Source organism: Anomaloglossus baeobatrachus, chromosome 8, assembly GCF_048569485.1.
Source record: "Anomaloglossus baeobatrachus isolate aAnoBae1 chromosome 8, aAnoBae1.hap1, whole genome shotgun sequence".
Taxonomy (NCBI): domain Eukaryota; kingdom Metazoa; phylum Chordata; class Amphibia; order Anura; family Aromobatidae; genus Anomaloglossus; species Anomaloglossus baeobatrachus.
The window spans coordinates 117,573,950-117,600,934 of record NC_134360.1 but is presented as its reverse complement, the minus strand read 5'-3'; the positions used below and the strand labels follow the sequence as shown (position 1 = coordinate 117,600,934).

The 26,985-nt window shown below is 47.7% G+C and overlaps 1 protein-coding gene across 4 annotated transcripts in view; it reads left to right on the top strand.

The window, feature by feature from the left end:
- Positions 1 to 26,985, top strand: part of UCHL5 (ubiquitin C-terminal hydrolase L5) — a 578,874-nt gene that overhangs the window by 41,648 nt on the left and 510,241 nt on the right. Inside the window, exon 2 of one of the 4 annotated variants that reach the window (XM_075321964.1) lies at positions 23,448 to 23,592. The exons of the other annotated variants lie outside the window; for them this stretch is intronic. The gene's annotated coding sequence lies outside the window, so the exon portion shown is untranslated. The remainder of the gene's footprint in view (positions 1 to 23,447; positions 23,593 to 26,985) is intronic. 4 annotated transcript variants of the gene reach the window in all.

The following is a 26,985-nucleotide window of genomic DNA, read 5'->3' as shown; positions in this document are numbered from 1 at the left end:
AAAAATAAGCTCTAGCAGGGATTTTCAGCATTTTCGGAGAAAGGCTTATATATAAGCCCTCCCCCGAAAATAAGCCCTAGTCCCGGATCAATAATGAAGTGTCCGTGCAGCTAAAAAAGTTGCAGATACTGCAGGACACTTCATTATACACACCCGGCAATCACACTCACCCGACACTGAGCGGCAGGACCTGCAGTGATCACACTCCCGCACACATCAGATCACACACACACACACACACACACACACACACCAGATCTGACACACATAAATCGGATCGCACACAGATCGCACACATAATCAGATCGCGCACACAAACATCGGATCACACGCAAACATCAAATCACACACACACACAAACATCGGATCGCACACACATCGGATCGCATACACACTCACCTCATCCAGTGACACCGATCTCTTCTCGCCGGGAGAATCCTGGGAGGCAGTGCGGTGCAGCGCGACGAACAGGACCTGCAGCCGGACACGTGACTTGCTTTCATTCCCTGCTGCCGTAAGTGCTGGATGTGATGTGATGTGGTGTGTGTGTGTGTGTGTGTGTGTGTGTGTGTGTGTGTGTGTGTGTGTGTGGTCTGCTGTGTGATCTGCTGTGTGTGTCTGTGATCGGCTGTGTTTGCCTGCGATCTGCTGTGTGTGATCGGCTTTTGGTGTGTGTGTGTGTGTGTGTGTGATCTGCTGTGTGTCTGTGTGTGATCTGCTGTGTGTGTCAGCTAGCAGCAGGGGAGGACGGCGTGCAGCACCGACCGGAGATCACAGGAGGACCTGGGAACCACGCAGACGTCCTGGTCTGGTGAGTATGAGTCTCCTGGGAAGTGGGGGGGGGGGTCTGCTTTTTTGGGGGGTAAACTTACCCCCAACCGTGTTTCTCCAAGAATAAGACCTCCTCCAAAAATAAGCCCTAGTACTTTTTTGGGGGGCAAAAAAAATATAAGACAGTGTCTTATTTTTGGAAAAACACGGTATTTTCTGTCACTCAGCAGAGCAGGGAGGAAATAAAGATTATTGTAGGTTTTCCCTGACTTTAAATATCCAGCCAGCATAATGACCCCCGCATCTATGGCTATGTGCGCACGTTGCGTAAAAACATGCAGTTACGCTGCGCTTAGTAGCGCAGCGTAACTGCATGCGTCCTGCGGCCCCTGCACAGTCTATGGAGACTGTGCAGGGGCCGTGCGCACGTGGCGTCTAAGAGCGCAGCGCTTCGGCTACTGCCGAAGCGCTGCGCAAAAAGAAGTGACATGTCACTTCTTTCCTGCGCTTTGCCGGCAGCTCCTGCTCTGTCTATGGGGGGAGCTGCAGGCAGAGCGCATGGAATCGGCGCTCACTACGGACATTTCTGCAGCGATCTAAAGCGCACATGTGCTCTTCAGATCGCTGCAGAAATTTCTGCAGGGCTTGTACGCAACGTGCGCACATAGCCTTAGTGTGTGTTTTGTACACTGTCATACCTCATTTTTTAAATGTCAATGTATGCTTTTCATCATTGTTTGTTTTTTATATATACAAGTGTGTTTAATAAATATTTATTTTTGAATATGCGCAAGTGCTCTGGTATTCTCTTTTTGATGTATTCAGCGGTTGAGCTAGCATATAATATATAACGAATAATAATGAAAATCTGGACATATGTATTAATTGATCCAAAATGCGCCATTGCGACCTCTACGCCTCATCCGACTCGGACGATAGTCAGTCTGAGCGAGGTTCCGTGACCTTTAGTAGACACGATTCTCAAGACTCTGACTCTGATTCAGATGTCCTTTCTGAGTCTAGGCATATAGAAGACACACTAATTTCGGCTGTCAATCACTCTGTCGATCTCTGATCAGCCTCCTGACCCGACTTCTTAGTCAGCAATGAAGCGGGCCAAGAAGCCTCCTAAATCCTTTGCTCAGGATCCGTTTTTTTCGGCAAATTATATCTAAACGGTGGGATCACCCTGATAGAAGGTTTAATAAAAAAAAACCCTTCTCTTCATTCACTTATCCCTTTCCCTCTGAAGTGGTTAAGCCCTGGTCAGTACCCCCCGTTGTGGATCTGCCAGTATTCAGACTGGTTAAACACACGGTCATGTCTGTTTCAGACAAGGCATCTCTCAAGGACTCGTTGATGCTGCGGTCAAATCTATTTTCCAGGCTTCGGGCTCCTTTCTTCGTCCCCAGTTTGCCTTAACATGGGTTGCGAGAGCTATGGGTGTGTGGAGCAAGAACCTACGCAGGATGCTTCGCTCTTGTAATATTTCCCTGGCGGCTTTTGAGATCCTTGATTTGTTCTCTCTAGCCTCCAATTATTTTCTTCACGGCTCCCTAGATACAGCTAGTTTGTCAGCCCTATCGGCAGCCAATGCTGTCTTTGCCCGCAGAGTCCTTTGGCTAAAAATATGGAATGCGGACAATGCTTCCAAGAAATCCCTGTCCACACGCCCCTTCCATGGCCTGCGTCTGTTTGGAGAATCCCTGGACAAACTCATATCTGAGACGACCGGTGGTAAAAGTACCATTCTACCTCAAAAGCGGCTTGTATCCAGGAATTTTAAAAAATCTCCTTTGCGCAGGCGGTCCTTTCGGCCTGCCCCCCAAAAACCATCAGCCCAAGGATCGTCCCAACGCTCAGATTGAGGATCCGGTCCCTCAAGGGGCTCTTCTTGGCGTTCCCACTCCAAGCAACCTAAACCCAAAGGACCTCGCTCTGTACAGGCCCCCTCAGCATGACGCCAGGTATCCCTCAGATCCGACTCCTGTTGGAGGGCGGCTTCTGTTTTTTTGGGATATCTGGCTAGACCACACTCACGATGCTTGGGTTCGAGAAATCGTCACCTCAGGTTACAAGATCGATTTCCATTCCCTGCCGGCCAACAGGTTTCTGCATTCTCGTCTTCCAAAGTCCAAAATGCAAAGCCAGGCCATATTTCAGGCCATAGCCTCTTTACAGGAAGCAAATGTTATCATTCCAGTGCCCCTGGAACAGCGCGGCTGTTACAGGGGGACCGGCAGATTAGGACCAGGGGTATATATCCCAATCGCCAGTCGGGGCCCACCGTGCTCCAGATGGTAATGGAGCTGCTGGCACCCTGTGGGTTAGGCGGAGATTATAGAGCTGGATGGCTCTGAGATAACTCAAGGAACCGGTCACGTGTGTAGGGACACGTCAGACCGGACGACAACCCAGTTAGCGTTTCGGTGGAGCGGACGCTACTCCGACCACGTGTGTAACAACATGTCAGGCCGGATGGTAACCAGTTAGCGTTGACCGAGAAGACCGCTGCGACAGCGCCCTGTCGGCCACGTGTGTAAGACACGTCAGGCCGAGCGGTCCTCCGATTAGCGTTTCTGGCCACCACTCGACTGGCCACGTGTGTAAAGGACACGTCAGACCAGGTAGTCACACCAGTAGCATTTGACTGGGAAGCCGAGGATGATAATAGGGTTCACACACCCAATCCAGGAACACCCTGTTAACTTCACAGGGGTTCTGGGGTGCGCTGTCCGTGCGCGTAGAGGGCACTCTCGGACAGGTGACGCAACAGGTATTCTGTCCGTGTGCGTAGGAGGCACAACTGAACAGGTGACGCAGCAGCCGCAGCCCAGTTAATGCCACTGGACTGCTCTAGCACAACAGGAACGGTAGCAAGGAAGCACGGCGCCTGACCCTCATGTGCTAAGCCACGAATCTTGGCGTGACAGGCACCGTTCGCCTAGCCCCACCTACCGCTTCCAACAAGGCTTATGCCACCAAGAACTCTAAATGAAGACTGCGCACCTCCATGTTGTCTCCAGCCCCTTTTATAACCTGGGTCCGCCCCAAACCCAGGGTGGAACCACCAAGGTCCAATAGTAGAGTGCCATGTCATCAGTGACGTCACATGCGACCTATCCGGAACCGCCACGTCATTGATGACCTCATGGCAGCCACGCCCCAAACACTTCACCAGTCATCGTCTGACGACCAATGGTGAGGTGACAGATCATAGGGGCGGGCCTCTGCGAGCCAGTCCGGAGTTGCCACGTCATCAGGACACTTGACACCCTCTGCCCTATCAGGGCCTGCCACCTCACGGACATGCTCAGTGAGGTCCTTACCGGACCTAGCCTCTGATGCACTAAGTGCCTGAGCATGCTCAGTAGCCTGAGCAACAGGCTTAGAAAGCAGACTATCAGTTTGAGCATGCTCAGTAGGCACATCCCAGAACTTCGACACAGCACGAAGTCCAAGTACCTGTGCAAAGAGGCTGTTAGGGTTAATTGTGGGAGCATGCTCAGTAGCCTGAACTGAGGACTTAGTCTCAGACATAACACAAACAGGCTGAGCATGCTCGCTAGGCAAAACACCGGGCTTAGACTCTGTCTGGGGTAAATCGGCGCACGCATGTGCACTAGCCGCCTCTCCACACTTAGACGTGGTGGAAGGAACAGCCAACTGGACGACCCGAGGCACGGCCAAGAACGGCAGCCGGCGCTTGGACGCAACAGGAATTGCAGCAGACTGCTTGTGGCTATGGCGGCGCCGGTTCGTAACAGCAGCAAAGGTTTCTTTTCAAACCTTTTTGTTGTTCCCAAAAAAGATGGCTCTGTCCGCCCTATCTTGGGCCTCAAACGGCTGAACAAATTTGTACGGATTCGAACTTTCCGAATGGAATCATTGAGAGCAGTGCTAGCCGCCATGGAACCTGGAGAATTCCTAGCTTACATAGACGTTCAAGATGCTTATTTACACATTCCCATATGTGTCTCTCATCAACAGTTCCTTCGCTTTGCCATAAGACATATAAAAATAGCAACAAAAAGAGGACAATGTCCTCCATTAGCCTGGGCGATGTACACACTGCAGCCCAACTTGCTGTGAGTAATACTTAATTTTTGGAGGACATTGTCCTCTTTGTTGCTATTTTTATATTTAGTGTAGGGACCTGCAGACATGAGGTCCCGTGACGAGGGTGTAGGCTTACGTTTCATGGCCATAAATACCAACAAAAACCTCATATTATTTTTTTGTTTGTACAGGATACAGCCAGGCCCCTTTCTGTTGGGCCTTGCATTGTAGAGTGTCTGTCCGTGCATGATACACAGTGGGGTACGGCTTGGCAGCCCGCCTGATCTAATAAAGGGCGTCACCTAATAGGCTGCGGGTTTGTGACTGTGCCATCTGCATGTGAACAGCGCTCTATGCAAGCCACCAGTGTGCAGTTTTATCATGTAGCATTCGCCTCCCCTCCATTCCATGGAGGTGTGTGTGTGTGTGATCTGCTTTTCCTGCACCTGTAATGCTTCCACATTAGTGGGGGTTTAGCTGTATCCTGGTAGAGCATTAGCTTTTGGCCTGGGCGATGTACACACTGCAGCCCAACTTGCTGTTTGCCATAAGACACAGTCATTTCCAATTCCGGGCCCTCCCCTTTGGGCTGGTCACTGCGCCTTGGGTCTTCACAAAGGTCATGGCGGCCGTCATGTCCATTTTACACCCCAGAGGCATCCTGGTCGTTCCTTATTTGGACGACCTTGTCAAAGGGAGCTCTCCAAGTTTGCTCAGAAAGCGTGCAGATTTGCCTAGACATAATGTCAAGGCTAGGGTGGCTTATCAACTTCAATAAGTGATCCCTCATTCCTTATCAGCGCATCACCTTTTTAGGTATGCTGATAGACACGGCTCAGTCCTGGGTTTTTCTTCCATAGGACAAGAGGTCTTCCCTGATCCGGGCTGCCCAATCCCTCCACTCTTGCCATCACATATTCCTTCGGAATAGAATGAGAGTGTTCGGCAAGATGGTGGCGGTCATAGAAGCCGTGTCCTTTGCCCAATTCCATCTGCGCCCTATACAACTGGATCTTCTATCCTCCTGGGACAAGAATCCAGCTTCCCTAGACCGGTCAGTCCGCCTATCTCGGTCTGCGCTCAGCTCCCTCGTCTGGTGGACTCAAGCCTCATCCCTATCTCAAGGGAAGTCCTTCCGTCCTGTCCACTGGCAAGTAGTCACGACGGATGCCAGCCTGTTAGGCTGGGGGACAGTGTTTCTCCACCACACTGTTCACGGACGCTGGTCTCCTTCCGAGTGCTCCCTGCACATCAATGTTCTGGAGATCAGAGCTGTCACGAACAGGCGGGGAAGTCACTCAGAAATCCGCAGCTGTTCACTGATTTGTCACACACGACTACTCTCTAGCGCCCCCCTTGTCTGCAGGCCACTTTTGGTACTGCAGGACAATGCATAAGATGGGGCTGCTGAGCTGATAATGCCAAATATTGGAGGTCTCACAGCAAGGGTAAATGTATATATCCCCGATTCCTGCTAATGGAATATTTATATACCTCGGTACCCTTAATGATAGCACTCCAATAATTCAATGTAATACAATTACGCTGCCACCACCCAGACTTTCTACAGGTAGCTGGGGACCCGTTTCAGATAGCATAAGGCCCTTCGGGGTTTTTGATTCGTATATAAAGCATAAGGAAAGAAACTCTTAAATTTTTATATATTTAATCCGAAAATAGGCAGTGTTTAAAGAAATATACAAGAATTTACAAAAGGGAACAATACACATTACGGCATAACAGTTACATTAAAATAAAAGGTATAAAAGTGAGACTTACTAAGCTTGTGCCATAGAAGTGACGTCTGCTTAGGGAGTAGGAGGGAACTCCAAGAGAAGAAGATGTTATAATCGGCCAGCATCACCCTTCATGATGCCCTCCACGTACTGACTGCCCCCCAGAACGAAGCTGTTCCTATTATACATTAGGTAGCCCCCCTTTCTCTGTGACATCATTTTATGGTCTCTGGTGGGCTGTGCTCTGATGTTCACAAAGTTCCATAATTCTAGGGTTTTTCATATCTTTGCTCCTGGGTCACACAGGTGAAAGATATTAGCGTCATATTTAATATCTCGATTTTACAGTTACATTGATACCAAACACAACGCCTCTAGTACAATTTTACTGGCCAATACTAATTGGTCGTGATTCCGACGATCTCCCCGTCAGGTGAGACGGTGCGCTGGGTTCCGCACGACGCAGGGATTCTGGCAATGTGTTTTTCATCTTTCTAGCATTAAAGTTGCACTTGAAACCTGCTTTCTAAAGGTCCAGTCACACTAAGCAACTTACCAGCAATCCCAACAACGATAGGGATCGCTGGTAAGTTGCTAGGAGGTTGCTGGTGAGATGTCACACTACGACGCTCCAGCGATCCCACCAGCAACCTGACCTGGCAGGGATCGCTGGAGCGTGGCTACACGAGTTGCTGGTGAGCTCACCAGCAACCAGTGACCAGCCCCCAGCGCGGCGTGGAAGATGCTGCGCTTGGTAACTAACGTAAATATCGGGTAACCAACCCGATATTTACCTTGGTTACCAGGCACGCAGCTACACGTGCAGAGAGCAGGGAGCAGCGCACACTGAGCGCTGGCTCCCTGCTCTCCTAGCTACAGCACACATCGGGTTAATTACCCGATGTGTGCTGCAGCTACATGTGCACAGAGCAGGGAGCAGCGCACAATGCTTAGCGCTGGCTCCCTGCTCTCCTAGCTACAGCACACATTGAGTTAATTAACCCGATGTGTCCTGCAGCTACATGTGCAAGGAGCAGGAGCCGGCACTGACAGTGAGAGCGGCGGAGGCTGGTAACAAAGGTAAATATCGGGTAACCAAGGACAGGGCTTCTTGGTTACCCGATGTTTACATTGGTTACCAGCCTCCGCAGAAGCCGGCTCCTGCTGGCTGCACATTTAGTTGTTGCTGTCTCGCTGTCACACACAGCGATCTGTGCTTCACAGCGGGACAGCAACAACTAAAAAATGGCCCAGGACATTCAGCAACAACCAACGACCTCACAGCAGGGGCCAGGTTGTTGCTGGATGTCACACACAGCAACATCGCTAGCAACGTCACAAAAGTTGTTTGTTAGCAGCGATGTTGCTAGCGATGTGTCTTAGTGTGACGGGGCCTTAAGTTTTCCCGCCAATATAACAAAGAATTGTCTTTCTCTGAATCTTTTGGCTTTAGTTCTACCATCACCCAAAGTCATAAATACCTTAAGCTTCCAGGCCGATCAGATAATCGTGATGACGATCTCTGGCTGATGGTGGACAGGAGGGGGATGGAGACCCTTCAACAGTTTTACATGACACCTCCCCCTTTTTGAGGTAGCATGGGAGATTGATTTGCCAATTGTCTCCTAAGCCTACCTCGCTGGCGTCCCCCTGCCGGGACAGCCCATCAGCGTTGCCATGCTCAACACCCTTCCTGTGTTGAATGGTAAAGTCATACTGCTGTAGTGCCAAGCTCCACCGCAGTAGCTTACCATTGTCGCCGGCCACCCGATGTAGCCAGCTGAGAGGGTTGTGGTCTGTCACTATGGTGAAGTTGCGTCCATATAGGTAGGGCTGTAGTTTCCGCAGGGCCCACACTATAGAGAGGCACTCCTCCACAGTGGCGTAGGCCACTTCCCGGGCTAAGAGCTTGCGGCTGGGAAACATCACCGGATGCCCTTCTCCCTTCCCATTTACCTGGCTGAGTACTGCACCAAGGCCAAACGCACTGGCATCTGTCTGAACTATGAACCGTCGGGTGAAGTCCTGGGCTTGTAGGATTGGGGAACTGGCGAGGGCAGCTTTCAGTGCCCTGAAGGACCGTTCACAGTCATCTGTCCAGGTGACTACTTGCGGTAGCTTCTTTTTGGTGAGGTCCGTCAATGGCTTAGCAAGAGCACTATAGTTAGGAACGAACTTCCTATAGTACCCTGCTGTACCCAAGAAGGACATCACCTGCTTCTTTGACTTGGGGGTAGGCCAGGAGGTGATGGCGTCAACCTTCCCTGGCTCTGGTTTCAGGGTCCCGCCACCCACTCTGTGTCCGAGGTACTGTACCTCCGTCATGCCGATCTGACACTTCCCTGGCTTAATAGTCAGACCAGCGCTTTGGATCCGCCTGAGCACCTGCTCCAGGTGCCCCAGGTGTTCCTCCCAAGTGGGACTAAAGATGGCAATGTCATCCAGGTAAGCTACTGCAAACCCTCCTAGTCCCTCGAGCAGCTGGTCGACCAATCGCTGGAAAGTGGCAGGAGCATTTCTCATGCCAAAGGGCATGACAAGGGATTCATACAGCCCGAATGGGGTGATGAAGGCGGACCTTTTCCTGTGCTTCCTTGGACATAGGAATCTGCCAGTACCCTCGACTCAGGTCCATGATGGTCAGGTACCGGGCCCCGGCTAAGCAATCCAGTAACTCATCGATGCGTGGCATTGGGTACGCATCGGGTGCTGTGATTGCATTTAGCCTCCTGTAGTCAACACAAAACCGGGTTGTCCGGTCCTTTTTTGGAACCAAGACTACAGGCGAGGCCCATGCACTTTTGGACCTCTGGATCACTCCCAGGACTAGCATTTCATCGATCTCCCTTTTTATGTCCTTTTGTACCTCTAGGGAGACACGGTATGGGGGTTGACGAACTGGGGAATGACTCCCTGAGTCCACCTGGTGGGTGGCTAGGGATGTCTTCCCTGGGACATTCGTGAAGGTCATCAGGTAGGGCCGGAATACCTCCCGCAGCTGGGACTTTTGGTCCAAGGATAGCTGTGGGTTGAATGCCGCCTCCTCGATAGACCCTCCATCCCGGGCCGAGGCGAGCAAGTCCACCAAGACTTCACTTTCGCCTTCCTCGGGAAGACTACACACAGGAAGAGCAAAGGCTTCCCTGTCATGATGAGCTTTCATCATGTTGACATGGAAGACCTTTTGCCTCTTCCTGGCATGGTCAATGGTGACCACATAGTTTACGTCATTGAGGCGCTGATGCACCAGGTATGGACCATCCCAGGCCGCCTGAAGCTTGTTCTGGGTCATTGGGACTAGGACCCACACCTTCTGACCCACTTCGTACACCCGCTCTCGAGCGTGTTGGTCGTACCATCGCTTCTGGCTGGCCTGGGCTTGCGCCATATTCTCATGCACCATCTGCGTCATTGACTGCATTTTGTCACGGAGCCGAATGACATACTCCACAACGGACACTTCTGGGGAGTTCAGTTCCTCTTCCCAGGATTCCCTTACCAGACCAAGAGGCCCCCGGACTCGTCTGCCATACAGGAGCTCGAAGGGGGAAAACCCCATTGAGGCCTGTGGTACCTCTCTGTAGGCAAACAGCAGGTGTGAGAGATACCGCTCCCAGTCGCGTCCATGTGACTCAACCAGCATCTTAAGCATCTGCTTAAGGGTACCATTAAATCGCTCACACAAACCATTGGTCTGTGGGTGATAAGCGCTTGATATCAGATGCCGCACCTGCATTTTCTTACAGAGAGCCTCCATTAGACGAGACATGAACGGAGTCCCCTGGTCGGTAAGCATCTCCCTGGGAAATCCTACTCTGGAGAATATGGTCAAGAGGGCATCTGCCACCTTATCGGCTCTAACTGAGGACAGAGCCACTGCCTCCGGATACCGGGTAGCATAGTCTACCACAGTAAGGACGAACCGTTTTCCAGAGCTGCTGGGGACGGCCAGAGGCCCGACGATGTCCACAGCGACCCTCTGGAAAGGCTCTTCTATCACCGGCAAAGAGATCAGGGGAGCTTTGGGAGCAGGCCCTGACTTTCCCACTCTTTGACATGTGATACAGGAGCGGCAGTAGTTGGCAACATCTGTCCCCATTTTGGGCCAATAGAAGTGGTGAGACAGCAGGGCCTTGGTTTTGCTGACCCCCAAGTGTCCGGCGAGTGGTTTCTCATGGGCAATCCGCAGCAACTCACTCCTAAAGCGGTGAGGCACCACCAGCTGTCTTTCCTTCAGCCACTCTTGTTGGGGGTTACAGGGAATTGTCTTCCGGTACAACTTTCCCTGGTCCCAGAATACCCTCTCCTTATCGGTCTCGGAGGAGGGCTTCTCTGCGAGGTCCCTTAACGTCTCTAGACTGGCATCAGTTCGTAGAGCCACCTGGAACTCTTAGCTAGAGGCAGCCAAAAGTGACGTTAAGGTTCCAACCTCACCGGGACCCTCTGGGACCTGCTCTGGGTCCGTAACCAGTTCCGTTATCCCTCTGGGTGAAGAGGTGTCAGAAGGCAAGGTTTCATTTGCGTTCTGGGCACTCTGACTGCGGGTGACAGCACCAATGAAGGCTGTCTCCCCGGGGAATAACCACTCTTCCCCATCAGCCTGACAGGTACTACTGGCTGTGTCACTGTCCGCTGTGACACTGCTCAGTTGCATTTGACCACTGTCCTCGTGGTTCTCATGTCTTCCTCCATCTCTGTCAGTACAGACACTTGCTACCTTGGGGTCGTCCTCAGCCACGTCACCCTGCCGCGTGGCATGGCTGAGTTCCCCTGTACAAATCTCCACTTTATTACCATGCACAACATTTGTAATTACGTTCTGGGTATCCGCATTCGGGTCGCATGACTTATCAACAACATTTGCATCACATGATTTAACAACACTTGCATCACATGACTGATCAACAACATTTGTATCACATGACTTTTTGGATTTGGGAGGATCATCAGGGAGAAATTGTGCAACTAATCGCCCCAGATCAGTCCCCAATAAAACATTGGTTGGTAGATGTTCATCCACCCCCACTTCCCTCCACCCTCTCCCAGCACCCCAGTCGAGGGGCATCCGGGCCATTGGGAAGGAGTGGTGGACACCCCCCGCCAAGGCGACAGTCAGGAGTTTTCCTGGGATAAAGTTTTCAGGGGGTACCAGTTCAGGGCGGACCAGTGTTCTGTCGGACCCAGTGTCCTTGAGCCCCACAGTGGGGGTTCCGCCTACGGTGACGGGGTGTAGGTTTTCGCAGGCCCTACCACCCGCCTTCCTTGCCACAAGGACAGTTCCAGTAGGCCCTTGGGCCTTGGATGTGGGGTTCCTCTTCTGCCTCTCTGGGCAAACGGAGCTGAGGTGTCCAGGCTGGTTGCAGGAAAAACACCTGCGAGTGTCAGAGGTGGGCCGGCACTGGTGGATGACACAGGACCTACGGGAGGTCGGCTGGTAGGGGCAGGGGTGGTTGTAGTTGTCATCTTACCCCCTTTCCAGCTAGTGGTGGACGGCTTCCGCACCTCCGATGCACCGTTGGCTACATAGGCGTCGACAATCTGGGCTGCTTTTGAGGCCTCCTTGGGCTCTCGGTTCATAACAAACTGTCGAACCTCCACAGGACAGACATGTAGGAGTTGGTCCTTCACCATGAGGTCCTTTAACTCCTCAAAGGTTGTAACGGACAGTCCTTGGATCCACGGGTCAAAGGTGGTCTGGAGCCCACCCTCCAAATCGCTGTAGCTGTCATGAGGTCCGAGCTGGAGGGTCCAGAATTTTTTTCGGTACACTTCTGGAGTCAGCTGATACTTCCGTACTAGGGCCTGCTTTATGGCCCCATAGTTTCCACTCTGCTCTTGAGGGAGACTGGCAAACGCGTCCAGGGCCTTGCCTCGCAGCCCTGGGGTTAAGTATCGTGCCCATTGTGTTGAGGGCAACTGGTACTGCAAGCAAGTCTTTTCAAATCCCCTCAGAAAGGTGTCCAAATCCCCGTCCTTTTCCATCACTGGAAAGTGCTCCAGTCGGGGCTTAAAGCTGCTGGCATTATTGGACTCACCGTTTAGTGAGGAAGATGTCTGCTGCCGGGCTTTGAGGATATTCAATTCATGGTCTCTCTGGGCTTGGCGCTCTCGCTCTGCTCGCTCAGCCTCTCGCTCTGCTCTCTTAAGGCCCCGTCACACTAAGCAACATCGCTAGCAACATCGCTGGTAACGAACAACTTTTGTGACGTTGCTAGCGATGTTGCTGTGTGTGACATCCAGCAACAACCTGGCCCCTGCTGTGAGGTCGCTGGTTGTTGCTGAATGTCCTGGGCCATTTTTTAGTTGTTGCTGTCCCGCTGTGAAGCACAGATCGCTGTGTGTGACAGCGAGACAGCAACAACTAATGTGCAGTGAGCAGGGAGCCAGCTTCTGCTGAGGCTGGTAACTAATGTAAACATCGGGTAACCAAGAAGCCCTGTCCTTGGTTACCCGATATTTACCTTTGATACCAGCCTCCTCCGCTCTCACTGCCTGTGCTGCCGGCTCCTGCTCTGTGCACAGATAGCTGCAGCACACATCAGGCAATTAACCCGATGTGTGCTGTAACTAGGAGAGCAAGGAGCCAGCGCTCAGTGTGCGCTGCTCCCTGCTCTGTGCACATTTAGCTGCAGCACACATCGGGTTAATTAACCTGATGTGTGCTGTAACTAGGAGACTGGGGGCTGGTCACTGGTTGCTGGTGAGCTCACCAGCAACTCGTGTAGCCACGCTCCAGCGATCCCTGCCAGGTCAGGTTGCTGGTGGGATCGCTGGAGCGTCGCAGTGTGACAGCTCACCAGCAACCTCCTAGCAACTTACCAGCGATCCCTATCGTTGTTGGGATCGCTGGTAAGTTGCTTAGTGTGACTGGACCTTAAGCCTCTCGATATTGCTGAATGAGGTCTAGCCGTCCCTGCCGGTCATCTGCAGCAAATTGTTGCAGGGCCATATGCAGGTAGGAGTCCATGTTGCCCCGGTCACTGCTCTGGCTCGCAGTTGATGGTGGGGACTCTGCAGCAGTCCCGTCCTGGGCTTGGCTTGCCTCCCCTTCAGCACTGGGGGAATGAACGTGCTCTGCGTCCCATTGTAAAAGTTCTTTAATGAGGTCCTGCCTCGTTTTGCCATGGCCATCAATCAACTTGGATCTGCAGAGTGCAGCAAGAACCTCCTTCTTCTGCTGATTGTACCAGGCTTCTGACACAGCATGCATTATTGCCAAATAAAAGATAGGATAGAAAACAAGAGAGAAGGGGAGGGGGTAACTGCTACACGTACAGTATTGTTCCAGGTATATTTAAACACTGAGTTCGATCCTCAAAACTTTTGCAAGTTTTTAGTGAAAGGGATGATTGCTCAAACCAGATCACTAATGCTTTATATATCCCACCGCTTGCCACCAATTTGTCACGAACAGGCGGGGAAGTCACTCAGAAATCCGCAGCTGTTCACTTATTTATCACACACGACTACTCTCTAGCGCCCACCTTGTCTGCAGGCCACTTTTGGTACTGCAGGACAATGCATAAGATGGGGCTGCTGAGCTGATAATGCCAAATATTGGAGGTCTCACAGCAAGGGTAAATGTATATATCACCGATTCCTGCTAATGGAATATTTATATACCTCGGTACCCTTAATGATAGCACTCCAATAATTCTATGCAATAACAATTACGCTGCCACCACCCAGACTTTCTACAGGTAGCTGGGGACCCGTTTCAGATAGCAGAAGGCCCTTCGGGGTTTTGGATTCGTATATAAAGCATAAGGAAAGAAACTCTTAAATTTTTATATATTTAATCCGAAAATAGGCAGTGTTTAAAGAATATACAAGAATTTACAAAAGGGAACAATACACATTACGGCATAACAGTTACATTAAAATAAAAGGTATAAAAGTGAGACTTACTAAGCTTATGCCATAGAAGTGACGTCTGCTTAGGGAGTAGGAGGGAACTCCAAGAGAAGATGTTAGAATCGGCCAGCATCACCCTTCATGATGCCCTCCACGTACTGACTGCCCCCCAGAACGAAGCTGTTCCTATTATACATTAGGTAGCCCCCCTTTCTCTGTGACATAATTTTATGGTCTCTGGTGGGCTGTGCTCTCATGTTCACAAAGTTCCATAATTCTAGGGTTTTTCATATCTTTGCTCCTGGGTCACACAGGTGAAAGATATTAGCGTCATATTTAATATCTCGATTTTACAGTTACATTGATACCAAACACAACGCTTCTAGCACAATTTTACTGGCCAATACTAATTGGTCGTGATTCCGACGATCTCCCTGTCAGGTGAGACGGTGCGCTGGGTTCCGCACGAGCAGGGATTCTGGCAATGTGTTTTTCATCTTTCTAGCATTAAAGTTGCACTTCAAACCTGCTTTCTAAGTTTTCCCGCCAATATAACAAAGAATTGTCTTTCTCTGAATCTTTTGGCTTTAGTTCTACCATCACCCAAAGTCATAAATACCTTAAGCTTCCAGGCCGATCAGATAATCGTCATGACGATCTCTGGCTGATGGTGGACAGGAGGGGGATGGAGACCCTTCAATAGTTTTACATGACAAGAGCCATATTTTTGGCCCTTCAGAATTTTCAACCCTTACTATTGGGCCTCCCTGTTCGGATCCAGTCAGACAATGCCACGTCCGTGGCTTACATCAATCGTCAGGGAGGAACTCGCAGCAGGGCAGCAATGAAAGAAGTATCCAGGATTCTTCCTTGGGCAGAGACGCACATTCCCATTATTTCAGCTGTCCATAATCCGGGGGTAGACAACTGGGCCGCAGACTTTCTCAGCAGGCAAGGTCTAGCGGCAGGGGATTGGTCGCTCCACGACGAAGTGTTCCATCAGATCACTCTTCGTTGGGGACTCCCAGATGTGGACCTCATGGCTTCTCGGATGAACGACAAAATACATCCCTACATATCCCGGTCGAGAGACCCGCTAGCGCTCGGCACTGACGCTCTAGTCTTTCCGTGGTCGCAGTTTCGCCTACCCTACATCTTCCCTCCGTTTCTTCTCATTCCGAGAGTAATCAAGAAAATCAAAGCGGAGGGAATCCCGGTGATCCTCGTGGCCCCGGACTGGCCAAGGAGAGCCTGGTACCCAGAGCTTCTCAAACTGCTCGGCGACACTCCCTGGCGTCTTCCCGACCGCCCGGATCTTCTATCGCAAGGTCCAATATTCCACCAGAATACAGCACAGCTGCATTTGACAGCGTGGCGCTTGAATCCTTGATTCTAGCAAAATCAGGTCTTTCTTCTAAGGTAGTTCATACCATGCTTAATGCTCGGAAGCCCTCCTCTGCCAGTATCTACCACAGGACCTGGAAGACCTATCTTTCCTGGTGTGACCGTCATAATTGGTCGCCCCTTAACTTTTCAATCCCTAATGTTCTTGCCTTTCTGCAAGACAGTCTGTCTGGACTCGGTACTAGCTCTCAATACCCTTAAAGGACAAGTTTCTGCCTTGTCAGTATTTTTCCAGAAGCGGCTGGCTTCTTGCCCTCAGGTCCGTACCTTTCTTCAAGGGGTGGCGCATTTGGTCCCTGCTTATCGCCACCCCTTAGATCCCTGGGATCTGAATCTGGTTCTCGGAGCTCTTCAGCTTCCTCCTTTCGAACCTCTGAGAGAAATCTCTCTTCAACGACTGTCTTGGAAAGTTGCCTTTTTAGTCGCCATTACCTCTATCAGGCGAGTGTCCGAACTGGCGGCCCTTTCCTGTCGCTCACCTTACCTGATTTTCCATCATAAGGTGGTCCTTCAGCCTTCCCCCGCTTTTCTCCCGAAGGTCGTATTTGCTTTCCACTTAAACGAGGACATTGTGTTGCCGTCATTCTGCCCGGTCCCGGTCCACTCTTTTGAAAAAGCCCTTCACACTCTAGATCTCATCAGGGCTCTGCGGATCTACATCTCCAGGACAGCGCTGTTGCGCAAGTCCGATGCCCTCTTCGTCCTCTCACAAGGACACAAAAAGGGCAATTCAGCTTCTAAATCCACAATTTCTCGATGGATTAGGACTGCCATCTGTGAGACTTACAAAACACGAGGTGTTGTTCCTCCTCAATCTATGCGAGCCCACTCTACGCGAGCAGTAGGTGCTTCCTGGGCTATCCGCCATCAGGCTTCGGCGGCCCAACTTTGCAAGGCCGCTACCTGGTCCAGTGTGCACACGTTTACAAAATTCTACAGAGTGCATACGCATGCTTCCGCGGATGCTGCTCTTGGAAGACAAGTCCTTCAGGCGGCAGTGGCCCATTTATAAGTGGCCACTGCTCGTTTTTTTTGACAGTGTTTATGTGTTCACTGCAGTTGCAGTCGTTAGTCAGCTCTTAGGCTGATGTTCTACACTGTTAATAGTTCAGTTCCCACCCAGGGACTGCTTTCGGACGTCCCACTGTCTGTCCCCCCCCAATGAAAAGGCGAGAAAGTAAATGACATTTTTGTGTACTCACCGTAAAATGTCTTCCTTGGAGCCTTTTATTGGGGGACACAGGAGCTAGTTTCCTGGCTAGCTAGGGTATATGCTGTGGGGGAAGGAGCTAACACTTTTGCAAATCTAGTGTCACGCCTCCCCTGGAGACACCATAATATCCACTGTCTGTGTCCCCCAATGAAAGGCTCCAAGGATGACATTTTACGGTGAGTACACAAAAATGTAATTCTTTTTTTTTCTGGTCCCCGCTCAAGTGATCACCGGTATACACCATATACCGACGATCACATTACAGTAAATGACAGCGCCAGTAAAAAATGTTTTATCTCCCACCTGGCATGATCAAACATGTCAGATGGGAGGTAAATCTCCTCCCCGGTCCCCTGGTGTCGCCAAAGTGCCCCCCCCAACCTTCCCCCTCCATAATCCAAGATGGCGGTGTGCACCAGCGCGCCGCCCGCATTCACCCTCTTCCTCTGATCTGTCGCATGCAACAGAACTCGCCAGGTCACAGCCCTACCCCCCCCGTCCCCCGAACCTTTTACACCATTGATCCCCCGCAATCCCTCCTCCTTCACAATGCACGCTGGTCACATGCGCAAAGAGTGGCTGTCAGCTTAGCTTCCTGCTTTGAGAGCTGTGTTGGCTGCTCGCACACTACTGCTGTGGACCCGGGGAGATGGGTGCAATGATACTGCACTCACTCTCCTAATATGGAGAGTCTCCACGCCTAGAAAATGGGGGATACGTTCCCTGAACGTGCCCCCATATTCTAGAAGGTCCAGAATCGTCATGGGACCTCCAAAATAGATAACAGCGGACCTGATGTTTATTTTCTTTTTTCTTTCTTTCAATAAATTGGTAGAAGAGGGAATGTTTTTAAGAAGTTTTTTTTTTTGTTTTTTCTCAAATTAATGTCAAGTAGGTATGTCGAGTATCAAACGCCATGACATCACTAACTGCTGGGCTTGATGCCAGGTGACATTACACATCTGGTATCAACCCCATTTATTACCTCGTGTGCCACCGCACCAGGGCAACGGGATTAGTTGGGGCGAAGCACCAGAATTGGCGCATCTAATAGATGCGCCACTTCTGGGGCGGCTGCGGCCTGCTATTTTTAGGCTGGGAAGAGTCCAATAACCATGGCTCTTCCTGCCCTGAGAATACCAGACCCCAGCTATCAGCTTCACCTTGGCTGGTGATCTAATTTGGGGGGACACCACTTTTTTTTAATTTATATATTTATAAATAAAAAAAAAAAAAAAAGAGCTTTGGGGGAGCCCTCCAAATTGATCACCAGCCAAGGTGAAGCTGTCAGCTGTGGTTTGCAGGCTACCGCTGTCTGATTTACCCTAGCTGGCTATCAAAAATAGGGGGGACTCCACATCGTTTATTTTAATTAATTTTTTTGGGCTAAATACAAAGCTAGGCACCCTTTAGTGCCACATGAAAGGCACTAAAGGGCGCCAGCTTAGAATATGCAGGGGGGTGGGACGTTATATATATGTTTGACATCCATTCATCCATTCTAGCATTTTAGGCTATGTGCCCACAATCAAGGTTTGCAGCATTTTGGGCTCAGTGTTTTCCCTGCATCCATAACACTGCGTAACACTGCGTTGTGCAGTAGAAGCACAGTGGAAGGATTTTTAGGCTGTGTCCACGGTAGAATGTACCTGCGGATTTTTCTGCATGAAAATCCGCGACTTTCGCGGCAAATCAGCACCTTATTTTTGCCACGGATTTGCCGCGGATTTACCGCGGATTTGCCGCGGATTTTGATGCAGTTTTTTTTTTTTTCCCCAATTCTAAAGCCAAAATCCGCACCAAAATCCGCAACAATAATTGACATGCTGCAGATTTTTACGGATCAAAATCCGCGGCAAATCCGCTGTGGAAAAATCCGCAGCATGGACACAGCATTTCCAAAATGCCATTGAAATAGCTGGGAAGTGCCGCTGCTGCAGATTTTCAGGAAATCCGCGGTAAATCCGCGATAAATCCGCGGCAAAATCTGCGAGAAATCCGCAGCGTGGACACATAGCCTTAGAGCTCCTGCCCACTGTGCTTTTTTTTTTCCCTGCAGCATAAACTTACCTGTGGTGCAGCTTCCCGAGCCTCAGCATGTCAATTTATGTTGCGGAGACGAGTGCTCTCTGCAGGTAGAATAGAACTAAAGTCCACAGCAGCCTGAACCCAAATCGTGGGCATGGGCAGCTGCGTTCTCCCGTGGACAATACTCACATCTCTGCAGGAAGGCTGACACTGTGGACTAGATGCCGTGTCGCTGGATCATGGACACATAGCAACAATTTTCTCACTTTTGGGCTACAGCAACATTTTTGTGAAGTACCTGTGGATTCATAATGCTTACTATACTCATGAATAAAATCCTTGAGGGGTCCATTTTCCAAAATGGGTCACTTCTGGGGGTTTTCTGCTGCATAGGTACCCAAGGGGCCCTGCAAATGTGACATGGTGCCCGCAATTTATTTCAACTTTTCCAAAATTCAAATGGTGCTCCTTCCATTCAAAGCCCTCCCATTTATCCAAACAGAGGTTTTTGGCCACATGTGGAATATGGCTGCGCTCATAAAGTGGATAATAACTTGTGATGTCCACTTTTTGTTGTTGCCTCTTGAAAAAGTGAGCATTTTGATGCTAAAGCAACATTTTTGCGAAAAAAATGAAAATTTTCAATATGGCGACCTAAGCTTATCAAATTCTGTGAAATTCTTGTGGATTCAAAATGCTCACTATACACCTAGATAAAAGCCTTGAGGTGTCTTGTTTCCAGAATGGGGTCACTTGTGGGGGACCTCCACTGTTTAGGCACTTTAGGGGCTTTCCAAATGTGACATAGCGTCCGATATTCATTCCAGCCAATTGTGCAGTCGAATGGCGCTCCTTCCCTTCCAAGTCCTGCCGTGCACCCAAACAGTTGATTTCCACCACATATAAGGTATCCTCAGGAGAAATTGCACAATCAATATTATGCTGAATTGTTTTCCTTTTACTCTTGTAAAAAATAAAAAAACTACCTGGTTGAAGTAACAATTTTGTGGTAAAATTTTATTTTCTTATTTTCATGGCTCAACGTTTTAAAATTCTGTTAAGCACCTTCGGGTCCAGGATACTCACCAAACATCTAGATAAATTCCTTGAGGGGTCGATTTTCCAAAATTTGGCCACATGTTGTGGAGCTTCACTGTATAGACACATCAGGGGCTCTCCAAATGCAACATGGCGCTACTGATTCCAGCCAATTTTGCAGTCAAATGGCACTCCTTCCCTTTCGAGCCCTGCCGTGTGCCCAAACAGTTGATATCCACCACATATAAGGTATCGCCAAGCTCAGGAGAAATTGCACAATAAATTTCATGGTGATTTTTTTTCCTGTTACCCTTGTGAAAAAAAAGCTACCTGGTTGACGTAACAATTTTGTGGTAAAATTTTATTTTCTTATTTTCATGGCTCAATGTTATAAATTTCTGAGAAGCACCTTGGGGGTTCAGGGTGCTCACCAAATATCTAGATGGGCCAAGTTTCCAAAATGCGGTTTCTGCTGTTTACGTACCTTAGGGGCCCTCCAAATGCAACATGGTACCCACAATCTTTTGTAGCCAAATTTTCCTTTCCAAAATTCAAATATTGTTCTTTCCGTTCCAAACCCTCCCATTTGTCCAAACAAAGGTTTCAGACCACATGTGAGATATCACCGCGCTCATAAGAAACTGGGTAACAAACGTTTGGGTCGATTGTTTGGAATTACCTCTTGAAAAAGTGAGAAAAATGAAAAATTTCAATATAACATAACGTTATCAAAATCTGTGAAGTACCTGTGGGTCCAAAATGCTCACTATACCGTATCCTTTAGATAGAAGCCATGAGAGGTCTACTTTCCAAAATGGCATCAGTTGTGAGGGGTTTCTGCTATTTAGGTACCTTAGCGGACCTGTAGATGCAACATGGTGCCCGCACTCTATTTCAGCCAAGTTTGCTTTCCAAAATTCAAATATTGCTCTTTATGTTCTGAGCCCATATAAAAATGCGAAATTGCTGATAAACTTTGAACTCTTTTAACTTTCTAACAAAAAAAAAATTTGTTTCCAAAATTGTGGTTATGTAAAGTTGACATGTGGGAAATGTTATTTATTAACTATTTTGTGTCACAGAACTCTCTGGTTTAACGGTATAAAAATTCAAAAGTTTAAAATTTGCTAAATTTTCAAAATTTTTGCCAAGATTCAATTTTTTTCATAAACGCAAAAAATATTGTCCAAAATTTTATACTAACATGAAGTCCAATATGTAACGAAAAAACAATCTTAGAATCACCGGGATCCATTGAAGCGTTCCAGAGTTATAACCTCCTAAAGTGACACTGGTCAGAATTGCAAAATTTGGTCTGGTCATTAAAGTGAAAATTGGCTCTGTCACAAAGGGGTTAATAAAACTTGCTGTATGTTTTTTATCTAGACTTTGCCACTTTTTTTCCAAACCTGTAAGCATGGTTGATTTCATGGGGTTTATGAGTAATTAACCAAGTGTAGTCTATGATTACACTGTGTTCCAAATTATTATGCAAATTTTTTTTTTTTCATATTTTCCTAAATTAACTTTATGAATTGCAGTCAGTTATTTTCCAGTCATCTACTATTCGAGTATAATTGAATGTTTTTGATCAAACTGCCTATGAAAACAGTATATTTTTAAAAATAATAAACACTCAAAATGCATGTTCCAAATTATGCACAGCAGAGTTTTCAACCTTTTTTTTTTATTTTTATTTTGAAAAACAAAATGGTCAATTGTGAAATTATAAGCATTATCAGCTTATTACAAGATGAAATCAAACAGTTTTCACTTAATTCTAGGTGATGCACATAGGACCCCTTGTTTGAAAGAAGCTTCTGAACTCTCTCGCCCACTGAATGTCAGTTTTTGGATGGTTTGTGCTTCAATTGTTTTGCATGTGGACAGAATACCCTCCCAGAGCTGTTGCTTAGATGTGAACTGCCTCCTGCCATCATAGACACTCCTTTTGATGATGCTCCAGAGGTTCTCAATGGGGTTGAGGTCAGGGGAACATGGTGGCAACACCATAACTTTGTCCTCTTTTATGCCCATAGCAGCCAGAGATGTGTTATTTGCAGCTTGAGACAGTGCATTATCATGCATGAAAAATGTTCTTGCTGCGGAATGCACGGTTCTTCCTCATGAACCATGGCAGGAAGTGCTGTTTTAGAAACTCCAAATAGATTATGGAGTTCATCTTTACCCCTTCTCGGATTCTAAAGGGGCTGACAATCTCTCTCCCCATGATGCCAGCCCAAAACATTACTCCACCTCCTCCTTGTTGGCGCTTTAGCCGTGTTTACATGCAGTGTCAATCAACCAGCCATCCTCCACTCCATCTATCTGGACCATCGAGCGTTGCATGTCACTCATCGGTGAACAAAACAGTTTGGAAGTCAGTCTTCATGTATCGTTTGGCCCACTGGAGCCATTTCTGCTTGTGTGCAGTGGATAGAGGTGGTCGACAGGATGGCTTACGCACAGCTGCAAACCTCCTGAAGGACCCTGCATCTTGTTGTTAGGGGGACGTTGGAGGCACCAGCAGCTTCAAAAAACATGTCTGCTGCTATGACAAGGCATTTTAGGAGCTGCTCTTGTAACCTGACGCAATTGCCTGTTGGGAAGAGTCCTCAATTTCTCCTTATCAGCACGCACACGTGTGTGCTGTGAATCAGCTACATACTTCTTGATTGTGCGATGATCACGATTAAGTGTCTTGGCAATGTTGATTGTAGTCATGCCTTGACCTAAATACTCCACAATTTGTTGCTTCTCAGCAGCCGACACATCCTTTTTCTTTCCTATTTTGTCAAAAAATGTAGCCTGCTTAATAATGTGGAACAGCCTTCCTAAGTAGTCTTGCCTTTTATTTGGACACACCTTCCAAACTAATTTGCACAGGTATCTGCAATTGCTTTCAGTGATATAAAGAGCCCTGTCACACCTCACCATCAGAGAGTGATAGTGGAAAGGGGCTTTTGAAAACCGCGCCAAAGATCTCAGATGTAATCTTGGATTAATGTATTTTTATTTTGAGATTTGAAAATATTTAAAGATTTGATGTATCTTGTGCTTGCTGGTCCTGAGGAAGGGAGCAGAGCCTCCTGAAACGCGTAGACCTATGCCAAAATAAAAATACATTAATCCAAGATTACATCTGAAATCTTTGGCGCGGTTTTCAAAAGCCCCTTTCCACTATCACTCTCTGTTATCTGCCGCTTGGGGTACTGCTGCCGTTGATCCAATTACATGTGATTACAGGAGTTGTGCCTGTCACAACCCTGATCGGTGAGTAGGATTACTCTCTTCATAAACCCCTGTTTATCAGGGTAAGACCCTATGCGCTTTTTTCTCCACAGGTCCTTGCTTTTGTGATTTACCTTTGGATCTGGATTACCGGTTCACTTTTTCCTGTGGTACAGCAGCAGAGGGTCCTTCCTACTTCCAGGAATGGAATATTTCAACAACCGGATATCTAATAGAGAAAAACTCATTCTACAAACAGTAGGTGCACCTAATGTTCATTATCCTGATTTGGATCTTAGTTTGCCGAATGTGTATTCGGATGAGGACACTATGACTATGAAGAGTATGTTTCTGCGATTAGAAGATCTATTAAAGGAGGAATTACGCTTTGGGCTTGATGCCCGTTTTCTTACGATTTATATGGAGGAAAAACTATGCCCGAGAGGCTTGAGAATCAAACAGGACTCTCCTTTTCCTTTGGATCCTGTGTTTACGTCAGAATGGAATGACAATCTATGGAGATGTATGCAGGGCATGTTACAGTGCCTATATAAGAAAAGGAACAATATTGCAAGTGAAGCTACGGCTCGTATCAATGAACTGTATATAGAATTGACTAAATATGACCTACACCCGGAGTTTAAAATACTCAACTCTGATATTAATACCAAACTGACCCAGCTTGAGCAAGATTCCATTTTTAGGAAGTCTAAGAAATTACAACGTGACAGACTAGATATGATTCCTGGTAGCACCAGGGGTCCTGATGACCCAGAGGGGCCAAAAAGAATTGTCGGTCGGAGACCCAGATCCACTAACAACTCCAGGAATTTTGTGAACAGTAGATTTCACAGGAAAAAATCAGATTCCTTTTCCAAAAGGGTTACTGCTGAATCATCTAGAGACGCCCCAAAAAAGCCCTTGCTTTCTGATATAGTCCAAAAACCCCCTCCCCATAGCCTAGCTACCATCATGACTCCTGGTGAAGTTTTCTCAGACAGTGAGGCTGTTATTGAGGATACTGCGGCTATATCTCCCCCCATTATGGTGGCCATTGATCCCCCCAAGTCTGTTGTTAAACCCAGGGATTTTGAGGACACTAGGAGACAACTAGAGTCACTCAGGGTCCAAATAGAGAGAATTCGGAAGAATAAAGAATTTGTTTCCGAGCCTGTGGCCTTTGACTCCCCTCTTCCAGGCGATGCATCACCTGACAAAGCCTTTATTGACCTGTTAGATTTATCAACACATGAGGATTATATTCCTTTACCTTTTTCACAGGAATCTGCAATAGGTTCTACCTCTATGAATCCAGTAGAAAGTATGCTTGATTGTCCTAGGGAGGCCACTATTATAGTGGATAATACCTCTAAGAATGACTCCTGTGTGCCTTTTTTACCCAGGGCCAGGGGCACACAGCCCAGCATTGCATGTTTTCTTACCCCAAGGGGGGAAAAAAGAAAAAATCCTATAGAGGAACCAGGGCTGGTACCAGGATCCAGCAAAAAAGAAAGGAAAAACATACAGTAAAAGATAACATGATGGGCATTTTTAATTTCTCTAGCTATTCCTTGTCTAACATAGAAATCAGTGTACTGAGAAAAGGGTTGTCTTTTTGTCCTACTAAGTCCGCTAATGATTTTGAATTATACCTTGATTTCCAAAGGTTTATCAGGAAATTGACATTGACTCGTCACTTCCAGATTAATAAATACAATCCCTGTAATGGGAATAGTGTACAGGATATTTTCCAGCACACTGATCTCAGATTAAAATCAAGTTTCTATCCTCTCCAAAGTAAGGGGCACCACATTAAAACGTTTAATGATCTTGTTCTGGAGGATTTTAAGAATCTGCATAATAAGAGATCTCCCCCAAAAATTAATCTCACTAGAGAGGAGAGATGCGCTCTAATTAAATTAAGAAATAACACTTCTCTGATCATTAAAAACGCTGACAAGGGGGGAGGAATTGTAATACAGGACAGAGGTGCATATATCCAAGAGGCTTTAAGAAATCTATCCAACCCTTCCCACTATGAGGTGACTGACACTGCTGCATACAATCAGTCTGTCCTAGACTACCGTGCCTTAATACAGAGGGCCACTGCTCTAGGGGTTCTAAATAAATATGAGAGTAAATTTCTGGAAGTAAAAAACCCGAGGATAGCGTTCTATTACCATTTACCCAAAATACATAAATGCCTCCATAATCCCCCAGGCAGAGCCATTATATCAGGGATCGGGTCCCTGACTGAGAATCTGGCTGCGTACATAGATCAGATCATGAGACCACATGTCATCAATCTCAGGAGTTACCTGAGGGATTCCACACATCTGATTAATACTATTAAAGATGTGAGATGGATGGAAAAGTACTGTTTTGTCATACTTGATATTGCCGCTCTTTATACTAACATCCTACATGAATTGGGGTTGGAATGCTTCAGGCAGTTCCTGGAAGTCGATGAAAGATTGCCCATTCCACAAAAAAATTTTCTGCTGGAGGGTATGAAGTTTATTCTGATGAATAACTTCTTTACATTCCAAGATTTATTGTACCACCAACGCTGTGGCACAGCGATGGGCTCGAGGGCTGCACCTATTTTCGCTAATTTATTCATGGGTCTGTTTGAATTATCACACATTTATTCCTCCAATCTCTTTAGACATGTTATCGTGTACAAAAGGTACATCGATGACCTGTTCTTTATATGGGATGATTCAGGTAACAACCTGCATGATTTCTTAAAATGCATAGTAAATAATGAGTGGGGTTTGACATTCACACCCACTATGGAAAAAGATTCTATTGATTTCTTGGATCTTACCATTGCACATGATAAAGGGACCATTTATACTAAAACCTATTTTGAGAAGGTCGACAGCAATGGGTACATCGATTTTACTAGTAGCCACTATAATAAATGGCTTACTAATGTTCCCAGGAATCAATTCCAGAGAGTTAGGAGGAATTGCACCCTTGATAAGGACTATAAAGAACAGGCTATGGTCCTTAAAGAGAGGTTTTTATACAAGAAATACCCCCCAGCGTTAATTAAGAAAGCATACCAGGTGAATAAGGACCTGAGTCAGATAGATCTAACTGTACAGAGCGTTACTCCTGGGGTAAGAGATGATCCCAATTCTGGGAATGACTTCTCTCACTTTAAAAAAGAGATTTGATGTATCTTGTGCTTGCTGGTCCTGAGGAAGGGAGCAGAGCCTCCTGAAACGCGTAGACCTATGCCAAAATAAAAATACATTAATCCAAGATTACATCTGAGATCTTTGGCGCGGTTTTCAAAAGCCCCTTTCCACTATCACTCTCTGTTATCTGCCGCTTGGGGTACTGCTGCCGTTGATCCAATTACATGTGATTACAGGAGTTGTGCCTGTCACAACCCTGATCGGTGAGTAGGATTACTCTCTTCATAAACCCCTGTTTATCAGGGTAAGACCCTATGCGCTTTTTTCTCCACAGGTCCTTGCTTTTGTGATACACCTCACCATCAATGAGTTTAAATGACAAACAAAAAATTTCTAACCTTATCACACCTAAACTCTTTATGCATAATAATTTGGAACACCGTGTAGTGTGACCTTTTTATGGACATTTATAACTAAGCAAAATTGCAGTGAAAGGACGTGT